At 33.7% G+C, this 21,592-nt stretch overlaps 1 long non-coding RNA gene across 6 annotated transcripts in view; it reads right to left on the reverse strand.

The window, feature by feature from the left end:
• Nucleotides 1-51: 51 nt before the first annotated feature.
• The window catches only part of LOC129926927 (uncharacterized), a 27,542-nt gene continuing 6,001 nt past the window's right edge, over nucleotides 52-21,592 (reverse strand). For 2 of the 6 annotated variants that reach the window (XR_008778626.1, XR_008778627.1), the window contains exons 3-6: nucleotides 4,570-4,608; nucleotides 3,521-3,798; nucleotides 2,243-2,506; nucleotides 52-2,119 (exon numbers count right to left, since the gene is read on the reverse strand). This is a non-coding gene — a long non-coding RNA (uncharacterized LOC129926927). The remainder of the gene's footprint in view (nucleotides 2,120-2,242; nucleotides 2,507-3,520; nucleotides 3,799-4,569; nucleotides 4,609-21,592) is intronic. The other 4 variants (XR_008778629.1, XR_008778630.1, XR_008778631.1 and 1 more) reach the window with 4 other exon arrangements.

A 21,592-nucleotide genomic window follows, 5' to 3' on the forward strand; every position in this document is an offset into this window, starting at 1 on the left:
GGGTGGGTTGTATCTGTGACCAAAGAAATCAAGAAAGAGAAGAAATAACAAAATGATACTTTAATTCAAATGAGCAAAGCAGCAGTTACAAAACACTCAGATAAAAAAACAAAAAAATTAGGAAAAGATCTAGTACATAAACATTAGAAGTGGCCAGCATTTTAAAACAAACTTTAAAAAAACAAACTGCCAATTATTTTGACAGTTGTTTCAATTAGAAAAATAATGTACCATAATATATAACTATATATATAAAGTAGCTTTACATATAGAAAAAAAAAATACAAATTCTTAGCACTAGTCTACAAAAGTAGCAAAAATAAAAATACATAAAAATAGCTCTGGGAGCCTCAGTTCACAATTATAAAAAAAATGCTTGCATGACCTGTTAATAAAGTCTAGGTCTACTGTTTGTTTTCTTGGTTTTACATGTGTTCCATCAGAAATAGAGATTACATCCTAGCCCTAACCAGGACAGTGAGTGTTCATACCAGAGACTATGGATAGTAGATACCCCCATGATCACCATTAGATAAGACAAAGTGAATTAGTATTTGAAAGTTTTAAATAGATTATGGGGATGAACTCAGTGCTATGGTGAAGTCTGACAATATTAAATATTAATATAATCTTTGTTTATGAAACAATTTCTTATTTATGATTTCAGACTAAAACTTAAAATGCATTCATAGCAACACACAAACACATTCATATTGATAACATCATAGAAAATGCTAACAGTTTTAGTTTAAATATAATATAACATATAATTGATGTAAATAATGTCAAGTCACTATTTACACTATAAAAAGCATAGAACAAATTGTGCATGGATGTGACACTAATGATACCACACAAAAGCAGGGGAGATAATAAATTGAATTAAAAGCATAATGTAGCAAGGCTTTGGTGTTGTGACTCCAATAATGATAATATACCACAGCCCCTCCCTGCTCCAAAACAAAAAAGATAAAAACATTTCACTGAAACAACAAGAAAATTGAGGGGAAAAAAAGGAATATTAAAAAGAAAAAGAACAATGACTGGACTGAATGACAAGATTTACCTAAATATAGAACAAGATACAAATCAATTATGGTGATTCCACCCAAATAGTTATTACAAAGTACATCACTTGTACCTATATTAGAAATGATTGTTCTATTCATTGTCATCTGTTAGGTTTTCTGACTTTGCGAACACTTCTTGTAATGTAACCTCTTTTTTTTCTTCTTCTTCTAGCCAGCTTTATTGCTGCTGAGCTGTGAGCTCTTTTGCAGACTGTGCCAAGGAAAAAAAGTGTGCTGTTTTCTCCAGTTGTTCAGCACTGCCGTACAGGGTGTTGGTTATGTTGGGCTGTAGTGGAAGTAGGGTCTGCCTAAGGTGGATTAGGGAGGGGCATTCAAAGAGGATATGGTTTACGGTTTCAAAGGGGTGGGCACAGTGTCTGCAAAGGAGGAGTTGTGTGGAGTTTATTTTGTTCAGGTGGTAATTTAATAGTGGAGTAAGTTAATACTGTCCAGTTTGTTAGGCGTAGTCATTTCTTTGTACATGGCTCTGCCTGTGTTTCCTGATGCCCATTGGTTGAGCCACTGACCTTAGGGTGAGGTAGTTAACAGGTCTATCTGGTTGTTCCATAGATGAACCTGCCTTTGATAGCTTATCTGCCTTTTCATTTCCCATGATGCCAATATGTCCAGGGATCCACTGTAATGTGATATTGATATTTAATTTTGATATCATCTGATGGATTATCACAATGAGTGTTGTCAACTCTCTTGGGCTGTTTGAGGTGCTGCTGTTAAGTGCTTGCAGAGTGGATTGGGAGTCTGTAAAGACAACAATATCTGATGGTGGTTGCACGCCTTCATATAATTTGTTTTCCACTGTCTGTAGTGCTATGGTAATGTAACATAAAGTAGGTGACCACGGGTACTCAGCCTGAGGTTGGGAGGAGATCTGAATTTGAAGTAGCATTAGGGAAATGTTCAGTTCTTTCAGATGCAGGTTCCCTCACAAAAAAGGCTCTAAATGATGGTAGAAAAGGAAACAATCTCTAATGTATCTAATGTGTCTGTGTCTTTGCCTCTAGGAATTGTTTTCCCTCTCAAGATGTTCACTGTAAAGAGAACAAAAATCAATCAAAACATTTTCATAGTCAGTGAAACACAAAACTTGGCAAAGCTTTACTTAGAGGTTTAGTATAAAAACAATATTAATTGATATACATAGCTTTGCTTACCTTTTTATTCCATACATCTCTTGATCAATATTTTGGTTTACATTTCATCTTCATGTCAGTCTACATCTTCATCATGTCAGCCTACATCTTCATGTTGGTCTACATCTTCATGTTGGTCTACATCTTCATCATGCTGGTCTACATCTTCATCATGCTGGTCTACATCTTCATCATGCTGGTCTACATCTTCATCATGCTGGTCTACATCTTCATCATGCTGGTCTACATCTTTATCATGTTGGTCTACATCTTCATCATGTTGGTCTAAATAAGAATAAGAAAAACTTTTGCCTTGAAAAGGGAAAAAAAAATTCTATTGCTTTTCTTTTCATGTTCAATAAAACTATTCTGATGATGCAGCTTTATGTTTTAACTTAATATTTTATGAATAAACTTTAAAGAAAAAAAATACACTCAAGACACCTACTACAGCAGCAAAGAATAACTACCCAAATTAAGTGAAAAAAAAATTTAAGTTTTATTAAGCCTTTAAATTCTAAGGAATTTATTGAAGATTTTCAATTATGCCAAAAAACTATAAATAACTAGCTATTTAGTGTATCTAATGTACAGAATACAGAAAGCTTTAATATTTAGAGTGAAAATTCTGCTATAAAGTTTGTGCTTTTCTAGAAAATAAAATCACAACTTTTTAAGTTCTTTTGCTTGTAGTCCAAACTAATTTGTTTTGTTTAGTTGGCAATAGCAATCTTTCCAAATAGCTACAGAGACTGTCTAGATTGTTTCAAATTTTCTAGGTTTATTCTTTTTATATATTCTTTTATTTGATCTCACTTTATATTGCCTCAGCCAATCTCTATATTGTTTGCTCTTCTTTTTCTATCCTTATGTATTGTATTTCTTTTAGAATGTACTTAAAAATCAAAATGTAAGCAAAGAGCAAATTATCAAGTTTAAAATTCCCACGAGATAAGATCCAAACAAATGAAAATTCAGTTTGATTACAATTATCCTTAGGATTACCACTATAACAATGACAATATAGATGCAAACAGGAACAACATTCACACACAAAAAATATAAACACTCAGTCTTATACAGCCAGTGCTTAATGAACTAAGTTTCTCAGTGATGTGACAAAAGACTATGAAACACACTGACAGAAAGTAGAGTAAAAGAATAATAAAATCTTTCTGTTCTAGCCTTAATGAAGAGGAGGCGACCACTTTATCCAGATCTGATGTAACTGGTTTAGTGGCTGCAGATCGTCCTCAAGAATGCATAAATGAGATCAGATAATGTTTCAATATTACTTACATGTACACTGCACTTGCTTGATATTCTTGTCAAATGTTTGACATGTTTTGAATGTTTCTTGAGAGCTGAAGGGAATCTACTTCCTTGACCAAATGTCCAGCAGAATAAATATCAGGCAAGATATGAGCATCAAGATGACCACACACAGTCCAGCACATATATCACATGACCAGGCAGCCATCCTTTCTTATGAGAAGACAAAGTCTTAGTGTAGTGACCTCTTTTGCTTGACTTTTTTCTTGTAACTTAGTGCACAAAATAATTGAGAACTGAAATGACTTCAACAAAATATTATGAAAATCTAGGAGAAAAAAAAATGCTAAGTAGAGGAAAAATGACAATTATAATACACATTTTGTTAATGTTTTATTTCATGTCAGTTCTCTGCAATTCTATAGAATTTGAAGAGTTAGAGCATGAATAAGATGATAATTCCCCTCTCCCTTTTCAAGTTAGTTGTTAGTAACACCAGGTTAGTAGCAACAAAATCATGTAGAAATAGACATGGCTTTATTTAATTTAGTCTGACTGTTGTTGACTTGTAGCACCAGACTGCTGGTAGGCAACTAAACTGTTGAAGGCATAATATATCTTAGCTAATAAGAACTTGAACAACTTCCTTGTGAACGAAATAACATTTATAATACTTGTGATCACATGAAATAAATGTAGTAGACTTAAGTAATAAAATTTCTTACAATCTAACTCACTACAATAACACAACCTTTCAGTCTTACATTCTGGAGTCGTCTCCCCTAAGACCAAGTGACGACAATGCCACTTTTGCATCATTCACATCCAATCGCTAACCTCTTTCCACAGTCACCATAAAAACACACACTCCATAACACTTCTGCTTGTCCAACATTCTTTCACTGAATCAAGCCACAAGCATCCTACTTGTCCATATGTTAGACTCTGCAATGACCAAGTTTTTAATCATACTAGTTACATTTAGCAGACACTCTGGCACATATTGGAAATAATAGTGCAAATATTATGACTAATCAAGCTTTAAAAAACTCTAAATTAGATTCTTATTTCTGTACCTTGATATCTGTCAACAAAAACAACTGATACATTTGAACCTAAGGAAGAACAAAAAGAATCTGAAATATAAAGTTGTGTAACAAAAAACTTGAAAGAGTTCAAGGTAACAAAACTTAACATATAGATATAAATTGTAGATATATGCGAGAACCTAAAAAATTGGAATTTAATTTTGTAGCTTGATATCTGTTAACAAAAAATTAAACTTCAGTAAAAAGAAGTGTGATTAAACATTTCAAATATTTAAATTCATATGTTGCTAATGAAACTGAAAAAAAAAAAGTGGTCCTGGGAGTAATAAGCAGGACTACACATTTGTAAAAACACTGCAGATTATATATAATATATAATAACCATAATCATATATATTTATAATGGTAATCAAAACTAACATAATATAATATATATATATATAGAGAGAGAGAGAGAGAGTTGAATGAATACTTGATGTGCCCCAACAGTTAATAGGACACTTGAGGTGCCACATAAGTTAAAAGGACAAGCAGTTGTTAGGACACTTGTGGTGCCCCAACAACTGATAGGACAAACATGAGGTGAACAACAGTTGGTATGATGGATGAGGTGCCCAACAATTGATAGGACACTTAGAGTGCCCCAACAATAAGACCATTGAGTTGTTAGGATGAATGAGATGCCCCATGATAGGATACTTTAGGTACCCCAACAGTTAATAGGAGACTTGTGGTGACCTAACATTTGGTAGGAAAGAAGAGGTGCCTTACCAACTGATAGGATACTTGAAGTGCCCTACCAAACAATAGAACAAGAGGTGCCCTACAAATTGATAGGACACTAGAGGTGCTCTACCAATTGATAGGATACTTGAGGTGCCCTACCAATTGATAGGATATTGAGGTGCCCCATCAGTTATAAGGACATTTGAGGTGCCTAAAAAGTGTTGAAACACTTGTGGTGCCCCAACAGCTGATTGGACAAACTTGAGGTGGACAACAGTTGGTATGATCGATGAGGTGCCTAACAATTGATAGGACACTTGGAGTGCCCAAACAATTGATAGAACACTTGGAGTGCCCAAAAATAAGATTATTGAAGTGCCCAACAGTTGTTAGGGTAAATGAGATGCCCCAACAAATGATAGGACATTTGAAGTGCTTCAACAATAGATACGATACCTATAGTGCCTCAAGTTAAAAGGATATTTGAGGTGCCCAAACAGTCATTAGGACACTTGTGGTGCCCCAATAGCTGACAGGACACACTTGAGGTGCCCAACAGTTGGTATGAGGGATGAAGTATTCCAACAATTGATGACCATATAGGTGCCCAACAGTTGGAAGGTATTGATATTTTTGGTTTTTGGCACATCAGCACAATTAATGCTATGTCATGCCCATAATCTCTCAAGGGTTATTCCCCCTTCATAGCTCAAGAGCTAAGTTTTATACAGTTGGGTCATTAAAAACAAGTTTCATTCACAGCTCAGATGGTGAAAATAGTAAACATTTACATAAATTAATAAAAATCTATTTTTAATATTATATTATCACAATTGCATTGCCCTATCACAAATCAAAAGGATGAAAAAGGTGCCCCAAAAATCGACCAGACACTTCAGGTGCACCAACAATTAATTAGTAAATAGTATATTGAAGTTGGACAGTGATTGTAAATTTTGACACAGGCAGACAATATTTTTATGCCAATGTATATTATATATCTCATCAAGTAATAGTCAGTAATTTTGTGCAGTACAAGTATATATATTGCATTGAAGTTGAACTGTAATTGTAAAATTTAACCCAGGCAGTCAGTACATTTGTGTATATTATATATCTCATTAGTAAATAGTATGTAAACACTCGTAGACAGATGAAGTCAATAATTTTATGCCAATGTATATTATATATCTCATCAAGTAATAGTCAGTAATTATGTGCAGTACAAGTATATATATTGCATTGAAGTTGAACTGTAATTGTAAAATTTAACCCAGGCAGACAGTACATTTGTGTATATTATATATCTCATTAGTAAATAGTATGTAAACACTTGTAGACAGTTGAAGGATGAAAAAGTGCCCCAAAAAATCAACCAGACACTTCAGGTGCACCAACAATTAATTAGTAAATAGTATATTGAAGTTGGACAGTGATTGTACATTTTGACACAGGCAGACAATATTTTTATGCCAATGTATATTATATATCTCATCAAGTAATAGTCAGTAATTATGTGCAGTACAAGTATATATATTGCATTGAAGTTGAACTGCAATTGTAAATTTTGACACAGGCAGACAGTACATTTGTGTATATTATATATCTCATTAGTAAATAGTATGTAAACACTCCTAGACAGTTGAAGGATGAAAAAGTGCCCCAAAAAATCAACCAGACACTTCAGGTGCACCAACAATTAATTAGTAAATAGTATATTGAAGTTGGACAGTGATTGTACATTTTGACACAGGCAGACAATATTTTTATGCCAATGTATATTATATATCTCATCAAGTAATAGTCAGTAATTATGTGCAGTACAAGTATATATATTGCATTGAAGTTGAACTGCAATTGTAAATTTTGACACAGGCAGACAGTACATTTGTGTATATTATATATCTCATTAGTAAATAGTATGTAAACACTCCTAGACAGTTGAAGGATGAAAAAGTGCCCCAAAAAATCAACCAGACACTTCAGGTGCACCAACAATTAATTAGTAAATAGTATATTGAAGTTGGACAGTGATTGTACATTTTGACACAGGCAGACAATATTTTTATGCCAATATATATTATATATCTCATCAAGTAATAGTCAGTAATTTTGTGCAGTACAAGTATATATATTGCATTGAAGTTGAACTGTAATTGTAAATTTTGACACAGGCAGACAGTACATTTGTGTATATTATATATCTCATTAGTAAATAGTATGTAAACACTCCTAGACAGTTGAAGGATGAAAAAGTGCCCCAAAAAATCAACCAGACACTTCAGGTGCACCAACAATTAATTAGTAAATAGTATATTGAAGTTGGACAGTGATTGTAAATTTTGACACAGGCAGACAATATTTTTATGCCAATGTATATTATATATCTCATCAAGTAATAGTCAGTAATTATGTGCAGTACAAGTATATATATTGCATTGAAGTTGAACTGCAATTGTAAATTTTGACACAGGCAGACAGTACATTTGTGTATATTATATATCTCATTAGTAAATAGTATGTAAACACTTGTAGACAGTTGAAGGATGAAAAAGTGCCCCAAAAAATCAACCAGACACTTCAGGTGCACCAACAATTAATTAGTAAATAGTATATTGAAGTTGGACAGTGATTGTACATTTTGACACAGGCAGACAATATTTTTATGCCAATATATATTATATATCTCATCAAGTAATAGTCAGTAATTTTGTGCAGTACAAGTATATATATTGCATTGAAGTTGAACTGTAATTGTAAAATATAACCCAGGCAGACAGTACATTTGTGTATATTATATATCTCATTAGTAAATAGTATGTAAACACTCCTAGACAGTTGAAGGATGAAAAAGTGCCCCAAAAAATCAACCAGACACTTCAGGTGCACCAACAATTAATTAGTAAATAGTATATTGAAGTTGGACACTTATTGTAAATTTTGACACAGGCAGACAATATTTTTATGCCAATGTATATTATATATCTCATCAAGTAATAGTCAGTAATTATGTGCAGTACAAGTATATATATTGCATTGAAGTTGAACTGCAATTGTAAATTTTGACACAGGCAGACAGTACATTTGTGTATATTATATATCTCATTAGTAAATAGTATGTAAACACTCCTAGACAGTTGAAGGATGAAAAAGTGCCCCAAAAAATCAACCAGACACTTCAGGTGCACCAACAATTAATTAGTAAATAGTATATTGAAGTTGGACAGTGATTGTACATTTTGACACAGGCAGACAATATTTTTATGCCAATATATATTATATATCTCATCAAGTAATAGTCAGTAATTTTGTGCAGTACAAGTATATATATTGCATTGAAGTTGAACTGTAATTGTAAATTTTGACACAGGCAGACAGTACATTTGTGTATATTATATATCTCATTAGTAAATAGTATGTAAACACTCCTAGACAGTTGAAGGATGAAAAAGTGCCCCAAAAAATCAACCAGACACTTCAGGTGCACCAACAATTAATTAGTAAATAGTATATTGAAGTTGGACAGTGATTGTAAATTTTGACACAGGCAGACAATATTTTTATGCCAATGTATATTATATATCTCATCAAGTAATAGTCAGTAATTATGTGCAGTACAAGTATATATATTGCATTGAAGTTGAACTGCAATTGTAAATTTTGACACAGGCAGACAGTACATTTGTGTATATTATATATCTCATTAGTAAATAGTATGTAAACACTTGTAGACAGTTGAAGGATGAAAAAGTGCCCCAAAAAATCAACCAGACACTTCAGGTGCACCAACAATTAATTAGTAAATAGTATATTGAAGTTGGACAGTGATTGTACATTTTGACACAGGCAGACAATATTTTTATGCCAATATATATTATATATCTCATCAAGTAATAGTCAGTAATTTTGTGCAGTACAAGTATATATATTGCATTGAAGTTGAACTGTAATTGTAAAATATAACCCAGGCAGACAGTACATTTGTGTATATTATATATCTCATTAGTAAATAGTATGTAAACACTCCTAGACAGTTGAAGGATGAAAAAGTGCCCCAAAAAATCAACCAGACACTTCAGGTGCACCAACAATTAATTAGTAAATAGTATATTGAAGTTGGACACTTATTGTAAATTTTGACACAGGCAGACAATATTTTTATGCCAATGTATATTATATATCTCATCAAGTAATAGTCAGTAATTATGTGCAGTACAAGTATATATATTGCATTGAAGTTGAACTGCAATTGTAAATTTTGACACAGGCAGACAGTACATTTGTGTATATTATATATCTCATTAGTAAATAGTATGTAAACACTTGTAGACAGTTGAAGGATGAAAAAGTGCCCCAAAAAATCAACCAGACACTTCAGGTGCACCAACAATTAATTAGTAAATAGTATATTGAAGTTGGACAGTGATTGTAAATAGTATGTAAACACTTGTAGACAGTTGAAGGATGAAAAAGTGCCCCAAAAAATCAACCAGACACTTCAGGTGCACCAACAATTAATTAGTAAATAGTATATTGAAGTTGGACAGTGATTGTAAATTTTGACACAGGCAGACAATATTTTTATGCCAATGTATATTATATATCTCATCAAGTAATAGTCAGTAATTTTGTGCATTACAAGTATATATATTGCATTGAATTTGAACTGTAATTGTAAATTTTGACACAGTACATTTGTGTATATTATATATCTCATCAAATAATAGTAATTTTGTGCAGTACAAGTATATATATTGTATTGAAGTTGGACAGTAATTGTAAATTTGGACAAAAGCAGTAATTTTGTGCTGATGTATATTATACATCTCAAGTAATAGTCAGTAATTTTGTGCAGTAAAAGTATATATATTTATATATACATTCTATTGAAGTTGGACAGTGAAAAGATTAAGAAGCACTCTTCAAAGTGATGAGCTATATCAGTGCTAGTATTCAATGACATTACAGGAGGATAATCAGTATTGAAATATATTACTGATAATTTTGATTTTCATTTTTAATTTTTATGTTCTATATTTAGAAAGCTGTTGACAGTTTTTTTCTTGTCAAAATTTGGTATCACTGATATTGTGTCCTTGTTAAATTTTGTCTTTTTTCAATGTGTAAAAAAATATATATATATGATCAGAACATAAGGTTTTAGAGGTCGCAGATTTAACACTAGTAGATTTTTGTGTTTAGACTATTGTTTATTTTAATGTTTACATTGTATTAATATTGTGCACAATTTCTTGGGGTCTTTAAGTCATTTTTATTTATATTTGTAAGTATATATAGTATTTCTTGAAAATTTTCTGTCTTTTTTTCCTGCTGTGCTTGTTTGTTTTTATATATTGACCAAATCTTGCTTTTGGAACAGGATGTGCTTTAGGGTAAGAGAGTGAGGTCAATGTGTTGCTTGAATCCTCCTCAATTTAATCAAAGTTTTCAGTGCACTGAGTCATCATCATATCATCATTTATATAATTGTAACATTTTGGTATAAACTTTGTTACATTTTTTTTTTACATTATTATATTTTATTAATTTTGTTTTCTCTTTCTATATGACAAAATAATATATTGTAAAGACATAATAATTGATTATGACATTGATTATTAGATTGTTGACAATTTAGTGTGTTATGTTAATCACAATAGTATTGGCTTGATAATATTGTCAGTGATTGTAAACTATAAAAGATATTAGATATCATTATTATCTATAAAAAAAAGTACAGAATGCATTGGTACATTTGATAAGTATTAATAGATACATGGATGGATATACTGAAGTAAAGAAAGTTGCTGAATTGTTTGGTCTTAAAGATGAAGAAAAGAAAGATGTTTTGACATAAATGGAAAGGAAAGAAAATCAAGTTGATATTTTAAAGAGTTGGCGAGAGCACAAAGAGAAGAGAGAAATGCAACTAGATGCTGAAAGAAATTAAAAGGAAGCAAAACCAGACAAAGAATCAGAAATTTAAAAAAAAAAAAAACTGAAAAATAAAAGCTGCAATTCCAAACAAGGGAGACAAAACAGAAACTACCAAGGGTGAACATATAGAGAATATTTACAAAGCACAAAGAGAAGAGAGAAATGCAACTAGATGCTGAAAGAAATTAAAAGGAAGCAAAACCAGACAAAGAATCAGAAATTAAAAAAAAAAACAACTGAAAAATAAAAGCTGCAATTCAAAACAAGGGAGACAAAACAGAAACTACCAAGCGAGAGCATAAAGAGAATATTTATAGGCAAAAAAATGAGGGTCCTTAAAGAAACTGATGAAATACTGAAGTTATTTTCAGACTATCTGTAAAACTTGCAATTACAATGAAGATACTTGTTCTAATATATTCATATGTAAACTAAGAGGCAAGACTTTGAGTGTTATTAACTCATTAATAGAGAGAACAAAGAAAGAAATGCATCCTGTTAAAAGCAATATTATTGGAATCTAGATCACCAAAGAGAAATTTATTATCAACATTAAAGACAAGAATCTAATTCTCCAAAAATATAATGTACCAAGAAATAGATAAGGAATTGGAAATCAGAATAGGTAACAAAGCAATAATGTTAATACAAATGAAGTTCCAACCTACAGTATATAATATTGAAGTAAAACTGGAATTTTTTCCAGCATATGTTAATGGTGTACTAGTGAAATATACCACAGTCACTAATGATAAACATGTTAAAACAAGATACTATGACAGGTATAACTAAGAAAATATAACAGGTATAACTAAGATAATATGACATGTAAAACTAAGGAAATATGACAGGTAAAACTAAGAAAATATGACAGGTAAAACTAAGAAAATATGATGGGTAACAGTAAGAAAATTATGCTGGCAAAACAACAAGATATCATGTCCAATAGCATTTATTGACTGCCCATGGATAACAGAAAGAATCACAGCTATGGTGATGAAAAATGTTTGTCCCCTGATTATTGGAAATATTCACTGTTACCATGTTCATCTTTCACCTCACCAAAAAAGACTGCTTTTGGCATACGTTCATCACCCATATGGAATACATGCCCTGCCCAGCATAACTGTCAGACCAAAAGAAGTCTCTCTATTTATAAGACACAGAGGAGAGCACATGGTTGCATGCGGCTTCAGGGTGAGAACGCTAGAGGTCACTTACAAAGGCAATAATAACTACTGAATTGATGATAGAACTACTCCTGGCTACTCTCCATTTGAATTGATAATTGGATGCAATCCAAAGAGTCCTTTAACAATATTTTTTTAAAAGTTAATTGGAGGCTATATGTTATTAAAGAATGAATTTGAATTTGTAAATAAAGTAAGAGAAAACAGTTATTTTACTTCTAAAGTAGCAAGAGCTAATTCAGATAAGCAATGAAGAAGACAAAGGAACATAAAAAGTTAACATTGCAACATGAGAAGGCTGATAGAAGATTAAGTTTTTGTGTGGTTGGATTACTGGAAAAATTTAAAGATCTGAAATGGAACTTTATAATTATAAAAAAAAAATATGAAATGGAACTTTATAATTATAAAAAAAAAAAAAGTCAATTATATGATCAATATTCATGTCGATGGATATGTGGTTCAGTCTTAGGTTTAGTACTATTTTTAATGTACATAAATAATTTACCAAATTGCATAAGTTCAGGAACAAAAGTCAGATTGTTTCCAGACAATTGAATAATATATAAAACAATAAAAACAACTCAAGATACAGAAATTTTACAAAGAAAATTAGATGAATTACAAAAAAGGGAATCACATTGGAGCATGTCTTTACATCCAGAAAAATGTCAGTTATTTATAGTAACAAAAAAACTAAAACATATTAATTTCAATTATCTCATTTATGGCAATAACTCAAGCTCAGATAGGAAAAACCTACCAAGTGTGCAGCCAAACATTAAGGACTCACCACCCACAAAAGAAAAGCCCTAAGCTAATGACAGTAAATTTATCAATTAAATGTGTTTCTCCACAACTACTTAATTGCAAGTGCAAATGTTGATTAGTGTGCATTGCATCACGAGCGGCGATATTTCCTTTGATGGACACGTTCATATGTTCCTTGAGTGTGACTTAATTATTGTTACAAACCTTCCATCGCAATATAAATGAAGACGTCTAACACAGTTATACATCCTTATGAATTTCTTTTTTAAGCACTCAAAGAATGATTTCACTGAGAATCGCAAATACATTTTGATCACCACATTAAGTGCAGAGATGAAAAATCTGCGAATTATCACATATTTGTACACAAACGTTTGTAGATATCCTCATCACAATTAAATAGAGATGTTTCGAAACATCACTGGTTACATCGCTTCACAATGTCTCAGTGGATGAGAGATGAGCGTGATACAAACGACACAAATCCCAACTGTTCCTGCACAATCATATACATCTGATGGCTTCTATTTTCATCCTTTTTTTTTTAACATTTGTTTTGCAAACGTGCATCAGTTGAATAGCTGGAGCCCAATAAAAAGTTTCAGGCTTGCATTTTCGGCTGACTCCTGTTTTGAGCTTGTCGACCGACAACTTCATTTTGATGAACTGACTGTAACAATATTTTTGATGACGTCGTGTTCAAGCTATTGAAGGTGGTCTACAAGCATCCGGTTTGAGGGCTGAAGCAGCCTCACAAACTTCGCACTCAACTAATGTCGAGTGAGTTGAATCAGCCTCAAAGCTTGCACTCAACTAATTATGTCCCAACTATTATTCAACTGAACTGAAATAACCAGTTATTTCACAAACTCATTCTTCTATGATATTTTTATAATGCCTTTAAACATTCCAAGTTATGATGATGCTTTGTCCAAGGCATTGTAGCACGTGAAAAAAGCAAAACAAGAAAAAGGATGTGCACTGCTGGGTTGTCTACAAATGCACACAGACATAACCAACTATTTTGTATTGGATCAACAATTCAATTGATGACTATTAATACATCTAGTCCTCAGCTAAAAATCCTCATGTTTAAAACATAATACAATATCCTTTCCTATAAGTACAAAGATGGCCACCGAGACCGATCTTCTTTGAAAAAGTCCTCAACTACATCCTTTTAACATGAAGATGGCTAAAGAGCCCAGTCTTCACTTTTAAAATTCCTACGTTAATCATTCCTATGAACACAAAGATGGCTAAGGAGTCCAGTCTTCGCTTTTAAAATTCCTCCATTAATCATTCCTATAAACACGAAGATGGCTAAGGAGTCCAGTCTTCGATTTTAAAAGTCCTCCATTAATCCTTCCTATGAACACGAAGATGGCTAAAGAGTCCAGTCTTCGCTTTTGAAAAGTCCTAAGCTAAACATAGTAAAGTCATCAATTAAATGTGTTTTCTCCGCAACTATTTAGTTGGTCTGCAAGTACAAATGTTGATTAGTGTGCGTTGCATCACGAGCGGCGATATTTCCTTTGATGGACAGGTTCTTACGTTCCTTGAGTGTGACTTAATTATTGTTACAAACCTTCCATCGGAATATAAATGAAGACGTCTAACACAGTTATACATCCTTATGAATTTCTTTTTTAAGCACTCAAAGAATGATTTCACTGAGAATCGCAAATACATTTTGATCACCACATTAAGTGCAGAGATGAAAAATCTGCGAATTATCACATATTTGTACACAAACGTTTGTAGATATCCTCATCACAATTAAATAGAGATGTTTCGAAACATCACTGGTTACATCGCTTCACAATGTCTCAGTGGATGAGAGATGAGCGTGATACAAACGACACAAATCCCAACTGTTCCTGCACAATCATATACATCTGATGGCTTCTATTTTCATCCTTTTTTTTAACATTTGTTTTGCAAACGTGCATCAGTTGAATAGCTGGAGCCCAATAAAAAGTTTCAGGCTTGCATTTTCGGCTGACTCCTGTTTTGAGCTTGTCGACCGACAACTTCATTTTGATGAACTGACTGTAACAATATTTTTGATGACGTCGTGTTCAAGCTATTGAAGGTGGTCTACAAGCATCCGGTTTGAGGGCTGAAGCAGCCTCACAAACTTCGCACTCAACTAATGTCGAGTGAGTTGAATCAGCCTCAAAGCTTGCACTCAACTAATTATGTCCCAACTATTATTCAACTGAACTGAAATAACCGGTTATTTCACAAACTCATTCTTCTATGATATTTTTATAATGCCTTTAAACATTCCAAGTTATGATGATGCTTTGTCCAAGGCATTGTAGCACGTGAAAAAAGCAAAACAAGAAAAAGGATGTGCACTGCTGGGTTGTCTACAAATGCACACAGACATAACCAACTATTTTGTATTGGATCAACAATTCAATTGATGACTATTAATACATCTAGTCCTCAGCTAAAAATCCTCATGTTTAAAACATAATACAATATCCTTTCCTATAAGTACAAAGATGGCCACCGAGACCGATCTTCTTTGAAAAAGTCCTCAACTACATCCTTTTAACATGAAGATGGCTAAAGAGCCCAGTCTTCACTTTTAAAATTCCTACGTTAATCATTCCTATGAACACGAAGATGGCTAAGGAGTCCAGTCTTCGCTTTTAAAATTCCTCCATTAATCATTCCTATAAACACGAAGATGGCTAAGGAGTCCAGTCTTCGATTTTAAAAGTCCTCCATTAATCCTTCCTATGAACACGAAGATGGCTAAAGAGTCCAGTCTTCGCTTTTGAAAAGTCCTAAGCTAAACATAGTAAAGTCATCAATTAAATGTGTTTTCTCCGCAACTATTTAGTTGGTCTGCAAGTACAAATGTTGATTAGTGTGCGTTGCATCACGAGCGGTGATATTTCCTTTGATGGACAGGTTCTTACGTTCCTTGAGTGTGACTTAATTATTGTTACAAACCTTCCATCGGAATATAAATGAAGACGTCTAACACAGTTATACATCCTTATGAATTTCTTTTTTAAGCACTCAAAGAATGATTTCACTGAGAATCGCAAATACATTTTGATCACCACATTAAGTGCAGAGATGAAAAATCTGCGAATTATCACATATTTGTACACAAACGTTTGTAGATATCCTCATCACAATTAAATAGAGATGTTTCGAAACATCACTGGTTACATCGCTTCACAATGTCTCAGTGGATGAGAGATGAGCGTGATACAAACGACACAAATCCCAACTGTTCCTGCACAATCATATACATCTGATGGCTTCTATTTTCATCCTTTTTTTTTTAACATTTGTTTTGCAAACGTGCATCAGTTGAATAGCTGGAGCCCAATAAAAAGTTTCAGGCTTGCATTTTCGGCTGACTCCTGTTTTGAGCTTGTCGACCGACAACTTCATTTTGATGAACTGACTGTAACAATATTTTTGATGACGTCGTGTTCAAGCTATTGAAGGTGGTCTACAAGCATCCGGTTTGAGGGCTGAAGCAGCCTCACAAACTTCGCACTCAAGTAATGTCGAGTGAGTTGAATCAGCCTCAAAGCTTGCACTCAACTAATTATGTCCCAACTATTATTCAACTGAACTGAAATAACCGGTTATTTCACAAACTCATTCTTCTATGATATTTTTATAATGCCTTTAAACATTCCAAGTTATGATGATGCTTTGTCCAAGGCATTGTAGCACGTGAAAAAAGCAAAACAAGAAAAAGGATGTGCACTGCTGGGTTGTCTACAAATGCACACAGACATAACCAACTATTTTGTATTGGATCAACAATTCAATTGATGACTATTAATACATCTAGTCCTCAGCTAAAAATCCTCATGTTTAAAACATAATACAATATCCTTTCCTATAAGTACAAAGATGGCCACCGAGACCGATCTTCTTTGAAAAAGTCCTCAACTACATCCTTTTAACATGAAGATGGCTAAAGAGCCCAGTCTTCACATTTAAAATTCCTACGTTAATCATTCCTATGAACACGAAGATGGCTAAGGAGTCCAGTCTTCGCTTTTAAAATTCCTCCATTAATCATTCCTATAAACACGAAGATGGCTAAGGAGTCCAGTCTTCGATTTTAAAAGTCCTCCATTAATCCTTCCTATGAACACGAAGATGGCTAAAGAGTCCAGTCTTCGCTTTTGAAAAGTCCTAAGCTAAACATAGTAAAGTCATCAATTAAATGTGTTTTCTCCGCAACTATTTAGTTGGTCTGCAAGTACAAATGTTGATTAGTGTGCGTTGCATCACGAGCGGCGATATTTCCTTTGATGGACAGGTTCTTACGTTCCTTGAGTGTGACTTAATTATTGTTACAAACCTTCCATCGGAATATAAATGAAGACGTCTAACACAGTTATACATCCTTATGAATTTCTTTTTTAAGCACTCAAAGAATGATTTCACTGAGAATCGCAAATACATTTTGATCACCACATTAAGTGCAGAGATGAAAAATCTGCGAATTATCACATATTTGTACACAAACGTTTGTAGATATCCTCATCACAATTAAATAGAGATGTTTCGAAACATCACTGGTTACATCGCTTCACAATGTCTCAGTGGATGAGAGATGAGCGTGATACAAACGACACAAATCCCAACTGTTCCTGCACAATCATATACATCTGATGGCTTCTATTTTCATCCTTTTTTTTTTAACATTTGTTTTGCAAACGTGCATCAGTTGAATAGCTGGAGCCCAATAAAAAGTTTCAGGCTTGCATTTTCGGCTGACTCCTGTTTTGAGCTTGTCGACCGACAACTTCATTTTGATGAACTGACTGTAACAATATTTTTGATGACGTCGTGTTCAAGCTATTGAAGGTGGTCTACAAGCATCCGGTTTGAGGGCTGAAGCAGCCTCACAAACTTCGCACTCAACTAATGTCGAGTGAGTTGAATCAGCCTCAAAGCTTGCACTCAACTAATTATGTCCCAACTATTATTCAACTGAACTGAAATAACCGGTTATTTCACAAACTCATTCTTCTATGATATTTTTATAATGCCTTTAAACATTCCAAGTTATGATGATGCTTTGTCCAAGGCATTGTAGCACGTGAAAAAAGCAAAACAAGAAAAAGGATGTGCACTGCTGGGTTGTCTACAAATGCACACAGACATAACCAACTATTTTGTCTTGGATCAACAATTCAATTGATGATTATTAATACATCTAGTCCTCAGCTAAAAATCCTCATGTTTAAAACATAATACAATATCCTTTCCTATAAGTACAAAGATGGCCACCGAGACCGATCTTCTTTGAAAAAGTCCTCAACTACATCCTTTTAACATGAAGATGGCTAAAGAGCCCAGTCTTCACTTTTAAAATTCCTACGTTAATCATTCCTATGAACACGAAGATGGCTAAGGAGTCCAGTCTTCGCTTTTAAAATTCCTCCATTAATCATTCCTATAAACACAAAGATGGCTAAGGAGTCCAGTCTTCGATTTTAAAAGTCCTCCATTAATCCTTCCTATGAACACGAAGATGGCTAAAGAGTCCAGTCTTCGCTTTTGAAAAGTCCTAAGCTAAACATAGTAAAGTCATCAATTAAATGTGTTTTCTCCGCAACTATTTAGTTCGTCTGCAAGTACAAATGTTGATTAGTGTGCGTTGCATCACGAGCGGCGATATTTCCTTTGATGGACAGGTTCTTATGTTCCTTGAGTGTGACTTAATTATTGTTACAAACCTTCCATCGGAATATAAATGAAGACGTCTAACACAGTTATACATCCTTATGAATTTCTTTTTTAAGCACTCAAAGAATGATTTCACTGAGAATCGCAAATACATTTTGATCACCACATTAAGTGCAGAGATGAAAAATCTGCGAATTATCACATATTTGTACACAAACGTTTGTAGATATCCTCATCACAATTAAATAGAGATGTTTCGAAACATCACTGGTTACATCGCTTCACAATGTCTCAGTGGATGAGAGATGAGCGTGATACAAACGACACAAATCCCAACTGTTCCTGCACAATCATATACATCTGATGGCTTCTATTTTCATCCTTTTTTTTTTAACATTTGTTTTGCAAACGTGCATCAGTTGAATAGCTGGAGCCCAATAAAAAGTTTCAGGCTTGCATTTTCGGCTGACTCCTGTTTTGAGCTTGTCGACCGACAACTTCATTTTGATGAACTGACTGTAACAATATTTTTGATGACGTCGTGTTCAAGCTATTGAAGGTGGTCTACAAGCATCCGGTTTGAGGGCTGAAGCAGCCTCACAAACTTCGCACTCAACTAATGTCGAGTGAGTTGAATCAGCCTCAAAGCTTGCACTCAACTAATTATGTCCCAACTATTATTCAACTGAACTGAAATAACCGGTTATTTCACAAACTCATTCTTCTATGATATTTTTATAATGCCTTTAAACATTCCAAGTTATGATGATGCTTTGTCCAAGGCATTGTAGCACGTGAAAAAAGCAAAACAAGAAAAAGGATGTGCACTGCTGGGTTGTCTACAAATGCACACAGACATAACCAACTATTTTGTATTGGATCAACAATTCAATTGATGACTATTAATACATCTAGTCCTCAGCTAAAAATCCTCATGTTTAAAACATAATACAATATCCTTTCCTATAAGTACAAAGATGGCCACCGAGACCGATCTTCTTTGAAAAAGTCCTCAACTACATCCTTTTAACATGAAGATGGCTAAAGAGCCCAGTCTTCACATTTAAAATTCCTACGTTAATCATTCCTATGAACACGAAGATGGCTAAGGAGTCCAGTCTTCGCTTTTAAAATTCCTCCATTAATCATTCCTATAAACACGAAGATGGCTAAGGAGTCCAGTCTTCGATTTTAAAAGTCCTCCATTAATCCTTCCTATGAACACGAAGATGGCTAAAGAGTCCAGTCTTCGCTTTTGAAAAGTCCTAAGCTAAACATAGTAAAGTCATCAATTAAATGTGTTTTCTCCGCAACTATTTAGTTGGTCTGCAAGTACAAATGTTGATTAGTGTGCGTTGCATCACGAGCGGCGATATTTCCTTTGATGGACAGGTTCTTACGTTCCTTGAGTGTGACTTAATTATTGTTACAAACCTTCCATCGGAATATAAATGAAGACGTCTAACACAGTTATACATCCTTATGAATTTCTTTTTTAAGCACTCAAAGAATGATTTCACTGAGAATCGCAAATACATTTTGATCACCACATTAAGTGCAGAGATGAAAAATCTGCGAATTATCACATATTTGTACACAAACGTTTGTAGATATCCTCATCACAATTAAATAGAGATGTTTCGAAACATCACTGGTTACATCGCTTCACAATGTCTCAGTGGATGAGAGATGAGCGTGATACAAACGACACAAATCCCAACTGTTCCTGCACAATCATATACATCTGATGGCTTCTATTTTCATCCTTTTTTTTTTAACATTTGTTTTGCAAACGTGCATCAGTTGAATAGCTGGAGCCCAATAAAAAGTTTCAGGCTTGCATTTTCGGCTGACTCCTGTTTTGAGCTTGTCGACCGACAACTTCATTTTGATGAACTGACTGTAACAATATTTTTGATGACGTCGTGTTCAAGCTATTGAAGGTGGTCTACAAGCATCCGGTTTGAGGGCTGAAGCAGCCTCACAAACTTCGCACTCAACTAATGTCGAGTGAGTTGAATCAGCCTCAAAGCTTGCACTCAACTAATTATGTCCCAACTATTATTCAACTGAACTGAAATAACCGGTTATTTCACAAACTCATTCTTCTATGATATTTTTATAATGCCTTTAAACATTCCAAGTTATGATGATGCTTTGTCCAAGGCATTGTAGCACGTGAAAAAAGCAAAACAAGAAAAAGGATGTGCACTGCTGGGTTGTCTACAAATGCACACAGACATAACCAACTATTTTGTCTTGGATCAACAATTCAATTGATGATTATTAATACATCTAGTCCTCAGCTAAAAATCCTCATGTTTAAAACATAATACAATATCCTTTCCTATAAGTACAAAGATGGCCACCGAGACCGATCTTCTTTGAAAAAGTCCTCAACTACATCCTTTTAACATGAAGATGGCTAAAGAGCCCAGTCTTCACTTTTAAAATTCCTACGTTAATCATTCCTATGAACACGAAGATGGCTAAGGAGTCCAGTCTTCGCTTTTAAAATTCCTCCATTAATCATTCCTATAAACACAAAGATGGCTAAGGAGTCCAGTCTTCGATTTTAAAAGTCCTCCATTAATCCTTCCTATGAACACGAAGATGGCTAAAGAGTCCAGTCTTCGCTTTTGAAAAGTCCTAAGCTAAACATAGTAAAGTCATCAATTAAATGTGTTTTCTCCGCAACTATTTAGTTGGTCTGCAAGTACAAATGTTGATTAGTGTGC

The sequence above is a fragment of the Biomphalaria glabrata genome, chromosome 6 (genome assembly GCF_947242115.1).
Source record: "Biomphalaria glabrata chromosome 6, xgBioGlab47.1, whole genome shotgun sequence".
NCBI classification, from domain to species: Eukaryota; Metazoa; Mollusca; class Gastropoda; family Planorbidae; genus Biomphalaria; species Biomphalaria glabrata.